The sequence below is a fragment of the Balaenoptera musculus genome, chromosome 20 (assembly GCF_009873245.2).
Source record: "Balaenoptera musculus isolate JJ_BM4_2016_0621 chromosome 20, mBalMus1.pri.v3, whole genome shotgun sequence".
NCBI classification, from domain to species: Eukaryota; Metazoa; Chordata; class Mammalia; order Artiodactyla; family Balaenopteridae; genus Balaenoptera; species Balaenoptera musculus.
This window is the reverse complement of record NC_045804.1, coordinates 3,967,857-3,983,865: the sequence shown is the minus strand read 5'-3', so window position 1 is coordinate 3,983,865 and position 16,009 is coordinate 3,967,857.

Here is a 16,009-nt window from a genome sequence, read left to right as displayed (position 1 = left end):
TGTTGGTACTTCTATAACCATTTAAAACGTCACCCTTCAAAAATGTAAAAGCTTTTCTTAGCTTACAGGCCTTACAGAAACAGGTAGTGTACTGGGTTTGGCCCAAGGGCATAGTTTGCCCACCCCTGGTTTAAAATACACAAAATACTGGTGCTTTACCATTTCATATACTATTTATCATTTTTTCCTAGGTTCATATCTGGCCACTGATGAGTATGGACGTTTACTGAGTTTCAGTTTGAACTTTTTATCTCAGAAAACTCAAGTTCAAAAACATTTTAAGTCTTGAGGGGAAATGGCTCTAGAAGGTCTTTACCTAATGTCAGTGGGCATTTGTCCATGTAATAAAATGACTTGGCACCCCTGGTACCAAAAACCATGACTGGCTAGGTGGGGTTGGCAGCAACGTCAGAGTGAATAACAGAACACGGCCGTGGGTCAACATCGCGGAGTAAAGTCTGAGCTGGGCTGGAGGTGCGAAGGTGGCTGGGGTCTGGCAGGGCTTGTGCTTGAATCAGGGCAGTTGGTTCTATAAATCCTTTGTTTCATTAGCCGTAGTTTAGGAAACAGTTTCAAGAGACCAACACCCAAGGAGAAGGCGACTCAGGAAACTGGGGGATCCTCAACTGAATGATTTTTGTTTTACACTGGTCAATGGTTATCACAACCCAAGCACTACATACACTGAATAGAAAGCAGACATTACTCTAACTGGCTTTATGTCATTTTCCTATGATCACTAATGCCTGGCTAGCTGAGAGGGGAAGAAAACTCTGGAGCAGACTTCATTCCAGCTAGGTCCAAACTTTATTAGATGAAAGAGAGTATCACTTGGTTCCGAATTACCAACCTTCAAGGGATCGTAAGAAGGTTGCATCGAGGTCTGAAAACATAGCTCACACAGGCAACTGCAGAATACATACCTTAAACATCTAAGAGAAGAATGATCCTCCCACAGGAAGCTGGGAAACCAGCAGCTATATAGTCTCTGCTTCTGAACCGGGGACTGAGGGAGCCATGACGTTAACAGCAGGGCCTCGGAGGAGTTGTCTGTGTTCAAAGCACTGTTATAAACTGAGTGGATTACACACCTTCTTGCCTCTTTAAAGGCGTATGTATATATATATATATATATATATGCTTGCTGTTGTGATTGTTATGATACAAGTTATGTCGAAAGCATTGCTTAATTATAAAAATAATAGCTTTTACGTATTGAGTGCCTACTCTCTTCCAGATGCTGTTGAAAGAATTTTATAGGTACTATGTCATTTAATCACAGCATCTCCAGGAGATAAATACTATTATCATCACTACCATTCAAAAGGGAGGAAATGGAGATACAGAAAAGTTACATAATTTGTTGAAAGTCGCAGGGTCAGTAAATGACAGAGGCAGGATTGAAACCCTGAACTTAGAGCTCAGTCTCTTAACCCCTAGGCTTGAAGACATTGTGTGTCTCCCCAACAATAGATATTCAGAATCTACAGCTACTGTTATGTAGAGACCTGGGGGGATCTTGCTATTACAGTGGGGTCTCTGGGGACAAAGCACAGTAAAGAAGAACAGAGAATGAGACGTACATCAATGTTTACACTGAATTTTTCAGAAAGGAGAAAGTTCTGTTAATGGACATGAGAGTCTTTTTGGTAGGACATATATGCATTGCATAAGGAGTGCAAAAAAGCTTTGGTTCACTTGGCTTTAAGAAACTCTATTCAGATACTTAAGTAGGTCTGTAAATAGTTTACCCTTTGGCTTTGCCTATGACAGCAGGACATCTTGAATTCTCAGTGAATACTTCTACCCCTATACACACACACACACACACACACACATTTACACACTATTTTCTTTTTGATTTGTACATCTTCCTCTTATGTTTTTGAACCTATTTTCCAGAATCTAATAATCTTTGGGTCTATCAGTGGATTTCCATTTCTGGCTTTGGAAAAAAATGGGTTATCAGACTTTGGAATTCATTCATCAAACCATAGGCCTTTGGCATCCTCTAGGTGAGCCCTGACTGATAGAAATATAATGCAAGTCACATATGTGATTTCAAATATTCTAGCAATTGTACTAAAAATGTAAAAAGAGACAAGTGAAATTAGCTTCATTAATATACTTTATTTTTTCCAGTATATCCAAAATAGTATCATTTCAACATGCAATTAATATAAAAATTAAAGGTTTCTTTTCTCTTTTTTGTGCTAAGTCTTCAAAATATGGTGTGTATTTTACACTTACACCTCAATTCAGATGCTAAAATTGCTTTGGAAACACTTGATCTGTATTTATATTCCATAAACCTACTGTTGAAAAATATATTCACATACCCCAGCTGTTTTAAGCATGCTGAAAAGTTCTCCAATAACTGAACCAAGTATTAGACTTCAAATTAAAAATAATTAAAGTTAAATAAAATTCAAAATTTGATTTATTCACCACATTGAACGTATTTGAGGTGCCCAATAACCACCCAAGGCTAGCGGCTATAATTGGACAATGCAGGTCTAGATCATAGTTTTTAAACCCTTGCAGTGCATCAGATCACCTATAAAGTTAATCAAATATACAACTAGTAAGTAATGATGAAGAAAATAGGTGACAGGTGTTTAGCACTTCTATGCTAGATACTATTATCCCAAATGTTTTAGCTTTAATGATTCTTAGTATTATCATTTTACAGGTCAGAAAAATGAGGCACAGAGAGGTAAAATAATTTGCTCAAGGCCACATAACTAAGAAGTAACAGAACCCCTCCCAAGGTGGTCTGAAATACTCTGCTATATATAGTACAATACCACACTATATAGAATCTGTATGTTCCAGTAACTGCTAGAGATAATGATTTACTATGTCTTGAGTGAGGTCCTGAGGTCTCTATTTTCTAAAAGATCCACTGCCGATTGTGAAGTGCACTGCCAATCTATATGACATCATTGTCAACTTCCTTCAGAACTCAACAGTAGGGAATAAATATTGAATTATTTTAAATAAGCCATCCTTCAAAAACCTTTATTGAGGATTTAAGCATGGTCATTGAAACAAAAATCCTTTGTATCTGGCTGTGTCTTTGGTGAAATACATACTACATATTCAATGTCTGGTCCTCAATGTTATGTTTGATGAAGTTTTCTAATAATTTTTAAAGGAATTAACTGAATCTTGAAGCAATCGTAATCAATAATTTCATACTTTTAGGAATAGAGTGCTTCCTGGTTATTTTGCAGATACCATCTAGAGGGCGTTATTACCGAGTTATGTGATTAGAGAGTGGGATGGAGAAACAAACAAGAAATAAAACAATAAATTCCATCCCCTCCCATTCTCTCTACAGCTACAATCATGAACCACAAACTTGTGTTTTTAGGAATTTCTCAATGTGGTGGTCCTGAGAACTCTGCTAGGTTTGCTTGAAATTGAGATCTGTGAATTAAGAACACAACTTTCATTTATTCAGCAACTGGAAAGTGTGCATGTCTCCATAGAGACGGGTAAGCCATTTCCTTTCCCACATTATGAGCACAGGCCTTTCTACCAAGTCTGATTTCCGTCCCGTCACCCAAGAAGCCTTTGGTGAGACTGGGGAGTTTGATCTGAGGGTCTGGCGTGGCTCCAGGCAGAGCAATAAAAAAAGGCATAAACCATGGGGAAAAGAGGTTGACACCAGCGGGAGGCGTGAAGGTGGAGAGCTGAAATATGGCCACCACCGTGCGTCTACAGAATACAGAGCATGCTTCAACTGAACGAGAGCATCTTAGTGGGAGTGCAGGTAGAGCCGCTGGTCTTCACGGTACGGATATCAGTGTGTGTGAGGCTGCTAAGAGATCATAGCCCAGTGGCATTTCTGGGCTTTTGTAGATAACTCCTGATACTCAATTTTACTATTCCAAGATATTATTGACTTGGTTACTCATGGGTTGCTTTATTCATTCTTTTTGGAATTATTTGTTAACACATGCTAAGTGCAAGGCATCGTGTTAGATCACAGGGTGGGTTAGGGAGTGGGAGGGGGATCCAACATTGCTTTAGACGTAAATCCTACCGTGAAAGAGAGAGGCAAGATGAAGCATGTCCAAAAAAGAATCACAGTGTGAGGTAGATATTTATAAAGGCCAGGAGTCTTGCAACGAAGTGTTCTGAAAATAGGTATGGGTTCATATTTTGTTTTGAAATTGAATAAAGGACAAAGGCAGGGACATTTGTGCTGTATTTATTCTATCCAAAAGGACTGATTGAGCTGCGAAATTAATTGACATCTGAAGTAGGCTCTCCAGGAATGAGACTCCAGAACGCTGAAAAGATTCATCAGGCTGATTAACTAGCGCTGGGGTCGCTCACAGTGCTTGATGCCACACAGAATCTGGAAGCCCAGCTGCAGCTTCTTATTCTGTATTCTGCTGTATTCACCTATGAACAAATTGTCGAGCACCTGCTTAGAACTAACATAAGCAGACTATGCCAACTCAAGGGAAGGGAAGTGGAACGTCGTCTGACTTTTGTAGGTAAAGGTGTATATTTGCAAGATAGATGTGATATTATTTTTTTGAATTATTTTGAATTTGAATAATCAACAACTAATTTTTAGACGATCACCTCATTTAATGAAGAAGTTCCTTTCAATTTTCTGGTTAAGACCTAGGCTCAGATTTTACCCAATAATATATTAAAAGCTACAGAGAAGAAATATAAAGTAAAAACAGTGTCCTTTTCCTTCCTTTCCTTTTCTTCCCTCCCTCTTTCCCTTTCTCCCTTTCTCTCCCCCTTGCTTCCTTCCTTCCTTCCTTCCTTCCTTCCTTCCTCCTTTTCTTTCTTTCATTCTTTTGTTCTTTTGGGACTGTTGCTAATTCGGGGACTTAGAGAGTTTAAACAAAGGACAGATATGAATTAATCTGCTAATGGGGAGAAAGAGCTCATTAAGTTCCTAAGTAACTCATCAAATATTCTAAACTTCTGCTAACACCACTTCCAGAATTCTTGAGAAGAGACAAATGCTATCTGCATCGTCACTTGTATTCTCTAACTAAATCAGGCTCACTGCTGAGGGTTAGTACCGGAAAGCGCACGGGCCGCTGACGCTGCAGGTGGGAGCCGTGAGACTTTCAGAGCTGTTAGGGAGCCTTTGGAAAAGAGTTTCCAACTAGAGCATAATCCCTTTATTCATATCTCTTTGCTTATCTTTATTCTCTAGTGGCTGAAATGGTGTCAGAGATGGAGACTAGGGCTTGTGTGGGGTGGTTCGTTTTGGGATGGGTCCCGAAGAAACAGAAGTGGGAGACAGGAAGAGCGAAGTGGGAGGGAGAGAAAGCCGGTCCCAGTGTGCACAGCTGGACTCGGTGTTTGGGCTGAAACCTCTGAGCAGCTGTGTAGAATGAGGTGAGGACCCAAGAGGCAGAAGGGAGAAATGTCTACTGGCTTTATCTCCTATTTGTTAAGAGTCGCCATGAGGGGTGTTTACTTGCACTTTGGTTTGCACGTGAGTCCCACTGACGGAGCAAGTGACCAGGCATCCCACAGTGCACAGAGGAGAAGTCCTGGGGGGGAGGTGAGGCCACTTGATGCAGAAATCAGGACACCTGCGAGCAGCTACAGTAAAACGCCGGGCTGAGCGGCCACGAGGCTGAGCTTAAGAAGTAGTTCAAAATCTGTATCTACCCCCGTGGGCACACTGAGGGCACCGAGTCTGGTTCACCTTTGTGTATCACTCATGATCTTTGCCCACTGGCTTGTGCATAGGAAGTGTTTAAAACACAGTAGTTCAACTGAGTTAAACTGAGACTCTCAGAAACTGGGCAGGTGCTGGGTTTGTTCTCATAGACTGTAGTTATGCATGTATGTTATTTGAATATATTTTTCCTCATTCATTCATTTATCTATGTATAAATTTGGAATTTATCTATGAAAAAAGAACTGCTCTAAACACTGAGAGCACAAAACTAATAATAAGCAAAGGTCCCTGTTCTCACAATTACACTAGAGATAGGTATACCTAAAGACTTCCCTGGTGGTGCAGTGGGTAAGGCTCCGCACTCTCAACGCAGGGGGCCCGGGTTGCATCCCTGGTCCAGGAACTAGATCCCACATGCCCGCCGCAACTAAGACCCCACGCAACCAAATAAATAAATAAATAAATATATATATATATATATATATATATTAAAAAATCTTGAGAGGAATAATTAAACTACACTGATGTGTGCTACTGTGTGGTGTGGGGTGAATGGAAGATGTTACACAGCAAGTATCATCAAAGCTGAACTCCGAGAGCTCAGTAGGGGTGACCAGGTAGCGATTCAGTCTCAGTAGACAGCTTCCTCCTCCCAGTTTTATGGAACAGAAATTACGCTTAGTTTCTAGAAAACAAACACAGGCCCTGTGAAGCCTGTGTGTGTACATATTGTGGCTGCCGGATACATTTCAATAGGTTTTCCAAAGTGTGACAGGATTTACTCTTGACATATTAAATTATCTTTCTTTCTGTTGCCACAGACTTGGAAGAATTTTTAGGAAGCAGTCGTTTTCTGTTTTCTTTCCACGGATCTGAATGCTTAGCTTTTCTATTCCTGCTTGAGCCTCCTGACTCACCCATGTTTTAACAGCCTTGTGTTTTTAAAAAGAAAAGTTAACAGGCACCTGGAACACATCTTCAAGCCTAGGATTTTATTTGGGGTCTAGGACAAATGAGCTGGACCAATGTGAGTTAGTGACCAAAAGAGACAGCATGAGGGTAGTGCTGGAGGTGGCTTGACCTGGGTAGTAGACTCCAAGAAGGGAGGAAGGGGCAGGATGGCAGATTCTGCAAGTGACGGGGACATATATACCTTACATCTTCTATGAAGCATTTTGGGGGTGATGAGAGTTCTGATGGAGTCATTCATGAATGCAGGGGTCACTGAAGACCAAGAACCGTGGGCTTTGGATTTTCCTTCTCAAAGATTCCTGTCATGGACCCCAAACTACTGGTCCTTTCCCAAAGCTTTCTGTAGGACGTCTGACTCCAGGGTTCTTATATTATTCTGGAAAGGTAGCTGGATACCATTTACTGTCATCCTATCAAGAGGAGCTGTGATTTTGATATGGAAAATCACAAGAGTCATTTCTGGTACTTGAGGGCTGTAGAACAAATTTAGTTTCTACATTAGAATTGAGCCATGGGGTTCATTTTCTTTCTGGCTCTGTTTACCAAAGTTGTATTTTTCTTCATTATTTTATTGGGAGCTGCTCGTTTATCATTTATTCTCCTAAAATGACAGTAATCAGGAGTACCTGCTCTCCCTGATTATGCCAAGAAGCAGGGGGAATAACCACTCCCCCGTCTTAAACATCTGTGTGTCACTTCCCTGTAGTAACTTCCCTTCTGAAATCTTTCTTATGATCATTGTGACCATTTTATTTTTACTGTGCCTAGTACAGTGCCTTGACAGTGGGATCATCCCAACAGCTGTTTATTAAGAATAGAATGAATCAGTTTATGGAACTGATTACTGTTAGCAAATGGAGACAAGTTTAAATATCGTTTGAAAACAAGTCAACTTCTCCTGGCGGCCACCCTACTTATCAGCACTTCCTGTTTTCCTTCTTCCTGCCTCATACAGGGTAGATCCACAGGAAATGAAAGTTTGTTTAACCCCTACACGTGGGTATATACTCTTTATTTCTAGTAAGAAGCGGAGGGGGAAAAAAGATGAAAGTAAAGGACAAAAAGTAAGAAAAAAGAAGAAGATGATAGGCTGAATAGAGAGGTGGGGAAGGCATCTGGGAACTAGCTTTTTCTATCCCAAATGGAATAATAACAACAGCAGCAGTGATAATAACATGTTAGCTTTATTGAATGTTTCTTGTGCCAAGGGTTTATACTATTAACTCACTTGATCCAGACAGCAATTCTTTGAAGTAAGTAATATTACTATCCCCTTTGACAGATGAAGAAACTGAGCCAATGGAGTCGGTAGCTTGTCCATGACCACACCACTAGAAAGATTGCGCCCCAGGGTATTTGAAACCAGGCAATATGGCGCCATAGCCCATGCTCAGCACCACACTATGGTACTTCTCTACAAAGCAAAACTATTGTTCACCAGATGCCTACTTTGTCCTTGTATGGTACTTGTCACTGTAATGTATGCCTTTTTATTTAATCATCGTAACAATTTTGTGAAATAATTTTAAAATTGCTACTCTGATGATGAGGACATGGAGGCTCAGAAAAAGGCTATGAGTTACCTGTGATTCTCCAGCTCCTAAGACGCAAGTTAGGATTCAACCCAGCTTGTCAAGTCCAAAGCCCCTGTTCTTTCTCTGTGCCAGATGCCTCTTTATGAAGGCATGGCACAAAGCTTTCCACTTTATGGGATCCCCACTGCAGCAGTTAAACTCACAGCCCGTTATCTCCAAATGAGGGAGTAATTTTATTCTATTTTATTTTATTTATTTAAAAAAATTTTTTTAACATCTTTATTGGAGTATAATTGCTTTACAATGGTGTGTTAGTTTCTGCTTTATAACAAAGTGAATCAGCTATACGTATACGTATATCCCCATATCCCCTCCCTCTTGCGTCTCCCTCTCTCCCTCCCTATCCCACCCCTCTAGGTGGTCACAAAGCACCGAGATGATCTCCCTGTGCTTATGCAGCTGCTTCCCACTAGCTATCTATTTTACGTTTGGTAGTGTATATATGTCCATGCCACTCTCTTACTTCGTCCCAGCTTTCCCTTCCCCGTCCCTGTGTCCTCAAGTCCATTCTCCATGTCTGCGTTTTATTCCTGTCCTGCCCCTAGGTTCTTCAGAACCTTTTTTGTTTTTTTTTAGATTCCATATATTTGTGTTAGCATATGGTATTTGTTTTTCTCTTTCTGACTTACTTCACTCTGTATGACAGATTCTAGGTCCATCCACCTCACTACAAATAACTCAATTTCATTTCTTTTTATGGCTGAATAACATTCCATTGTATATATGTGCCACATCTTCTTTATCCATTCATCTGTTGATGGACACTTAGGTTGCTTCCATGTCCTGGCTATTGTATATAGTGCTACAGTGAACATTGTGGTACATGACCCTTTTTGAATTATGGTTTTCTCAGGGTATATGCCCACTAGTGGGATTGCTGGGTCATATGGTAGTTCTATTTTTAGCTTTTTAAGGAAACTCCATACTGTTCTCCATAGTGACTGTATCAATTTACATTCCCACCAACAGTGCAAGAGGGTTCCCTTTTCTAATTTCATTCTTTTACATGTAGCTGTCCAGTTTCCCAGCACCACTTAGTGAAGAGGCTGTCTTTTCTCCATTGTATACTCTTGCCTCCTTTATCAAAGACAAGTTGACCATATGTGCATGGGTTTATCTCTGGGCTTTCTGTCCTGTTCCATTGATCTATGTTTCTGTTTTTGTGCCAGTACCATACTGTCTTGATTACTGTAGCTTTGTAGTATAGTCTGAAGTGAGGGAGCCAGATTCCTCCAGCTCCGTTTTTCTTTCTCAAGATTGATTTGGCTATTCAGTGTCTTTTGTGTTTCCATACAAGTTGTGAAATTTTTTGTTCTACTTCTGTGAAAAATGCCATTGGTAGTTTGATAAGGATTGCACTGAATCAGTAGATTGCTTTGGGTAGTAGAGTCATTTTCACAATGTTGATTCTTCCAATCCAAGAACATGCTGTATCTCTCCACCTGCTTGTATTCTTTCATCAGTGGCTTATACTTTTCTGCATACAGGTTTCTTGTCTCCTTAGGTAGGTTTATTCCTAGGTATTTTATTCTTCTTGTTGCAGTGGTAAATGGGAGTGTTTCCTTAATTTCTCTTTCAGATTTTTCATCATTAGTGTATAGGAATGCAAGAGATTTCTGTACATTAATTTTGTATCCTGCTACTCTACCAAATTCATTAATTAGCTCTAGTAGTTTTCTGGTAGCATCTTTAGGATTCTTTATGTATAGTATCATGTCATCTGCAAACAGTGACAATTTTACTTCTTCTTTTCAGATTTGGATTCCTTTTATTTCTTTGTCTTCTCTGATTGCTGTGGCTAAAACTTCCAAAACTATGTTGAATAATAGTGGTGAGAGTGGGCAACCTTGTCTTGTTCCTGATCTTAGAGGCAATGGTTTCAGTTTTTCACCATTGAGAATGACGTTGGCTGTGGGTTTGTCATAAATGGCCTTTATTATGTTGAGGTAGGTTGCCTCTATGCCTTCTTTCTTGAGAGTTTTTATCATAAATGCATGTTGGATTTTGTCGTAATTTTTTCTACATCTATTGAGATGATCATATGGTTTTTATCCTTCACTTTTTTAATATGGTTTATCTCATTGATTGATTTGTGTATATTGAAGAATCTTTGCATTACTGGGATAAACCCCACTTGATCATGGTGTATGATCCTTTTAAAGTGCTGTTTGCTAGTAGTTTATTGAGGATTTTTGCATCTATATTCATCAGTGATATTGGCCTGTAGTTTTCTTTTTTTGTGACATCTTTGTCTGATTTTGGTGTCAGGATGTTGGTGGCCTCGTAGAATGAGTGTGGGAGTCTTCCTCCCTCTGCTATATTTTGGAAGAGTTTGAGAAAGGTAGGTGTTAGCTCTTCTCTAAATGTTTGATAGAATTTGCCTGTGAAGCTGTCTGGTCCTGGGCTTTTGTTTGTTGGAAGATTTTTAATCCCAGTCTCAGTTTCAGTGCTTGTGATTGGTCTGTTTATATTTTCTATTTCTTCCTGGATCAGTCTCGGAAGGTTGTGCATTTCTAAGAATTTGTCCATTTCTTCCAGGTTGTCCATATTATTGGCGTATAGTTGCTTGTGGTAATCTTTCATGATCCTTTGTATTTCTGCAGTGTCCGTTGTTACTTCTCCTGTTTCATTTCTAATTCTATTGATTTGAGTCTTCTCCCTCTTTTTCTTGATGAGTCTGGCTAATGGTTTATCAATTTTGTTTATCTTCTCAAAGAACCATCTTTTAGTTTTATTGATCTTTGCTGTTGTTTTCTTCATTTCGTTTTCATTTATTTCTGATCTGATCTTTATGATTTCTTTCCTTCTGCTAACTTTGGGGTTTTTTTGTTCTTCTTTCTCTATTTGTTTTAGGTGTAAGGTTAGGCTGTTTATTTGAGATGTTTCTTGTTTCTTGAGGTATGATTGTATTGTTATAAACTTCCTTCTTAGAACTGCTTTTGCTGCATCCCATACGTTTTGGGTCATCGTGTTTTCATTGTCATTTGTTTCTAGGTATTTTTTGATTTCCTCTTTGATTTCTTCAGTGATTTCTTGGTTATTTAGTAGTGTATTGTTTAACCAACATGTGTTTGTATTTTTTACATTTTTTTCCTGTAATTCATATCTAGTTTCATAGTGTTGTGATCAGAAAAGATACTTGATATGATTTCAATTTTCTTATATTTATCAAGGCTTGATTTGTGACCCAGGATATGATCTATCCTAGAGAATGTTCCATGAGCATGTGAGAAGAAAGTGTATTCTGTTGTTTTTGAATGGAATGTCCTGTAAGTATCAGTTAAGTCCATCTTGTTTAATGTGTCATTTAAAGCTTGGGTTTCCTTATTTATTTTCATTTTGCATGATCTGTCCACTGGTGAAAGTGGGGTGTTAAAGTTCCCTACTATTATTGTGTTACTGTCTATTTCCCCTTTTATGGCTGTTAGCATTTGCCTTATGTATTGAGAGCTCCTATGTTGGGTGCATAGATATTTACAAATGTTATATCTTCTTCTTGGATTGATCCCTTGATCATTATGTAGTGTCCTTCTTTGTCTCTTGTAATAGTCTTTATTTTAAAGTCTATTTTGTCTGATACGAGAATTGCTACTCCAGCTTTCTTTTGATTTCCATTTGCATGGAATATCTTTTTCCATCCCCTCACTTTCAGTCTGTATGTGTCCCTAGGTCTGCAGTGGGTCTCTTGTAGACAGCATATATACGGGTCTTGTTTTTGTATCCATTCAGCCAGTCTATGTCTTTTGGTTGGAGCATTTAATCCATTTACATTGAAGGTAATTATCGATATGTATGTTCTATGACCATTTTCTTAATTGTTTTGGGTTTGTTATTGTAGGTCTTTTCCTTCTCTTGTGTTTCCTGCCTAGAGAAGTTCCTTTAGCATTTGTTGTAAAGCTGGTTTGGTGGTGCTGAATTCTCTTAGCTTTTGCTTGTCTGTAAAGGTTTTAATTTGTCCGTCGAATCTGAATGAGATCCTTGCTGGGTAGAGTAATCTTGGTGGTAGGTTTTTCCCTTTCATCACTTTAAATATGTCCTGCAACTCCCTTCTGGCTTGCAGAGTTTCTGCTGAAAAATCTGCTCTTAACCTTCTGGCGATTCCCTTGTATGTTTTTTGTTGCTTTTCCCTTGCTGCTTTTAATATCTTTTCTTTGTATTTAATTTTTGATAGTGTGATTACTATGGGTCTCAGCATGTTTCTCTTTGGGTTTATACTCTGTGGGACTCTCTGCACTTCCTGGACTTGATTAACTATTTCCTTTCCCATGTTAGGGAAGTTTTCCAACTATAATCTCTTCAAATATTTTCTCAGACCCTTTCTTTTTCTCTTCTTCTTCTGGGACCCCTATAATTTGAATGTTGGTGCGTTTAATGTTGTCCCAGAGGTCTCTGAGAGTGTCCTCAATTCTTTTCATTTTTTTTTCTTTATTCTGCTCCCTGGCCGTTATTTCCACCATTTTATCTTCCAGCTCACTTATCCGTTCTTCTGCCTCAGTTATTCTGCTATTGATTCCTTCTAGAGTATTTTTAATTTCAGTTATTGTGTTGTTCATCACTGTTTGTTTGCTCTTTAGTTCTTCTAGGCCCTTGTTAAACATTTCTTGTATTTTCTGCATTCTGTTTCTGAGATTTTGGATCATCTTTACTGTCGTTACTCTGAATACTTTTTCAGGTAGGTTACCTATTTTGTCTTCATTTTTTTGGTCTTGTAGGTTTTTACCTTGCTGCTTCGTCTGTAACATACTTTTTTGTCATTTCATTTTTTTTTTTTTTTTTTTTGATGGATGGGGCTGTATCCCTTACTTACTGGTTGTTTTGGCCTGAGGCATCCAGCACTGGAGTTTGCAGGCAGTTGGATAGAGCCAGGTCTTGGTGCTGAGATTAGGACCTCTGGGGACCTCATTCCGATTAATATTCCCTGGGGTCTGAGATTCTCTGTTAGTCCAGTGGTTTGGACTCAGAGCTCCCACCACAGGAGCTCGGGCCCAACCTCCATCCTAGGAACCAAGATCCCACAAGCTGGTCACTGGGGGTTCCTCCCATCCCCTTAGGTGTCCGTGGTCCCCCACCGGTGCCTGGTCGGTGCCCTAGTCGTGTGGAGACACGAATTCCACGTCCTCCTAGTCTGCCATCTTGACTCTGCCCTCTGGAGTCATTTCAATTTGGGGGATTTTACTTTTGATTCCCTTCCAGTTCCAGATTTTTAAGAAGTAGCTTATTTATCTCCCTCTCATTGACTGGGACCAGACATCTCCATCCACAGGTATCTGGAATCCATGCAGTCTTTTAGTTTATTTCCAATGAGAGGTTAAAATGAATCAATGATCATATGTAATCATTAATGTTACATTCATGCATTAAAAAAATAAAATCGCATTGTATTTTAGACTGATATTCTGAAGACAGGAGTCATGAATTAAAATATCAAGTTTAGACAGAATATTTTTTAATTTCAAGTATAATTTCAAATGTAACTATATAGTCACATATTTATATATTACTATTGTACTTTAAAAGTTCTTCTCCTTAAAAACAAATGTGATAAACGGTTTAGTTATTATTTCAGTTTGGAAATAGGCAGCTACAGAAATAACATTTTAATATATTCCAGATTAGACTACATGCTATATTTGTAATAAGGACTTGTTTCCAACATTAGTTGGCAGATCACTCATATGAACAATTATCCAAATAGCTATTAGGATATGATTGCGCTCATTTCCAGGCAAAGCGGGGTTGCCAGAACTAAGCCTGGCTGCTGGTTAGATTTTGGTTTGACTTTTGAAGAAAGCCACAAGAATTTGTCAGTCATCTTGGCTGTAAGGGAGTCTCCCTGTCTTGAGGCTAGTCTCCTTCCTACTTGAAAATAGAGGCAAACGTGTTTTTCTTTTGTTTTATTTTTACCGTTTTACATGATCTAGAAGAAAAAAAAAAGAAGGAAAGGAGAGAGAGGTAGAGGGAAAAAAGTGACAGGGTAGCAACACAGGGTGGTGTTGGCGCAGGAAAGTAAAATGAAACACTAAGAAAGTGAAGGAGTCAAAGGCTTAACCTCGTGACAAAGCATTAATACAAAGGACACATCCATAGCCATGCGTGGACCAATTTGTGGACATGCTCCATGGTTATATCTCGGCAGAGAGGTTCATACTTAGTGTAATTTACGGAAGTGGATGCCAAAAAGAAATGGTGCTTATAGAAATAGAGAATCAACCTTTTTCCTGTTGGCCATTCATTATGCTTCTGCACAGTTTGGCACCTGGGGATCCTGCTGGTTAATCTGGTCCAACACTCTAACCCAAGAACAGTGACTCCCTTAGACTAAGTGAAGAAAAGCTCCCTTTGTGCTCAGGTCTCAGGCTGGTGGAAAGATTATTTAGAAAGCCCATGTGCTTCGTGGGAGTGGGTGATCCCTCCCACAGCTGCATGATGATGGAGGTTTACGACAGGTCTCAGATTCCACTCATCAACCACCAAAACCACTGTCCCTGCCACAACTGGAAAGGTCTCTATTCTTCTTCAGATTGTGGGATGGGGAAGGGCTGAAGGGGCAAAGCAAAGACATTTTTTTTTCCAGTCTAAAGTTATTGAAGTCCATTGCTGAAGACCTTTTCAGTGTTATCTGAAAGAATTCTCTTTAATGGAAAGAAAATACCGTGGATTTAGAAAGGCATTTTTCTCTTACCTAATGTAAATGGAATGAGGACAATTTTACTTGCAAAGAATCTAAGGGTCTCTGATAGTCATCAAGTCGAGGTTCTTGCTTCCCGTGGTTATTATCACAAGTAAACTTGGTAAAATGGTTGATGATCAATAGTAGACTTTGTATTCTATTCTGAATGGTTTCCTCTATGCATACCTCTCCTGACATTGGAATTCAGAGTGTTAGTTGAATGAAGTCAAGACTCGGCCTTATAACTCTCCTAAACCACTCTTGGTGCAAGTGTATAATTATTTTCATCTAACATTTATTGGACTCTTACCATGTGGCAGAACACTAAGTTCTTACAAACACATGATCTGTTTTAATGCTCACAATGACACTCTTTGGGAAGTATGATTATCACCTCCATCTTATAGATACAGAAACAGGGAATCAGAGAGGTACAGTGATTCGCCCAAGCATATAAAGAGCTTATGAATGATCTAGGACGCAGACTAAGGTATTCTAACACCTAGTTCAGTGCCATCCAGTTTACCCATCATTAGGAGTTGTATAAAAACCTGTATTTTGAAGAAAATTTTCATACGCATTATCTCACAAGAATCTCAAAGTCATTGTTTTAATATAGAAGGAAGCAGAACCGTGCCTGAATGTAGACTTTCTGTATCTAAAACTCAACCACCAAGTCCTTTTCTCTCTTCTGGAAGTTATAGCCTTCTTCCCTCATGACCACCATAAAAGAATATATGAAACGATTCCAGACTGGTGCGAAAGATAATAATAGTCCCAACAGGCTTTGACTCTTTTTTTGTAGAAACAATTAAGAATGGGATAAGGGATGTTGAGAAAGAAAAATGACTGGGTGAAAAGATTAACTTCAAGGGAAATGAGTTGTGATGGATGTACTATGATTGAGAGAAAGGGAGATTCTTTTTCTTTTTTTCTTGTCCCATGCTTCCCAAACACTGTTGTATTTTCAGTTTTCCTATTTTCTTAGAAAAATGTAAAATACAACTAATAAAATATGTGCAAATAAAAGATACTGAATAACAGTTATATAAAAACTAACAAAATTAGATTTTCTTTTAAAGCTTATCTTAAAAAAAA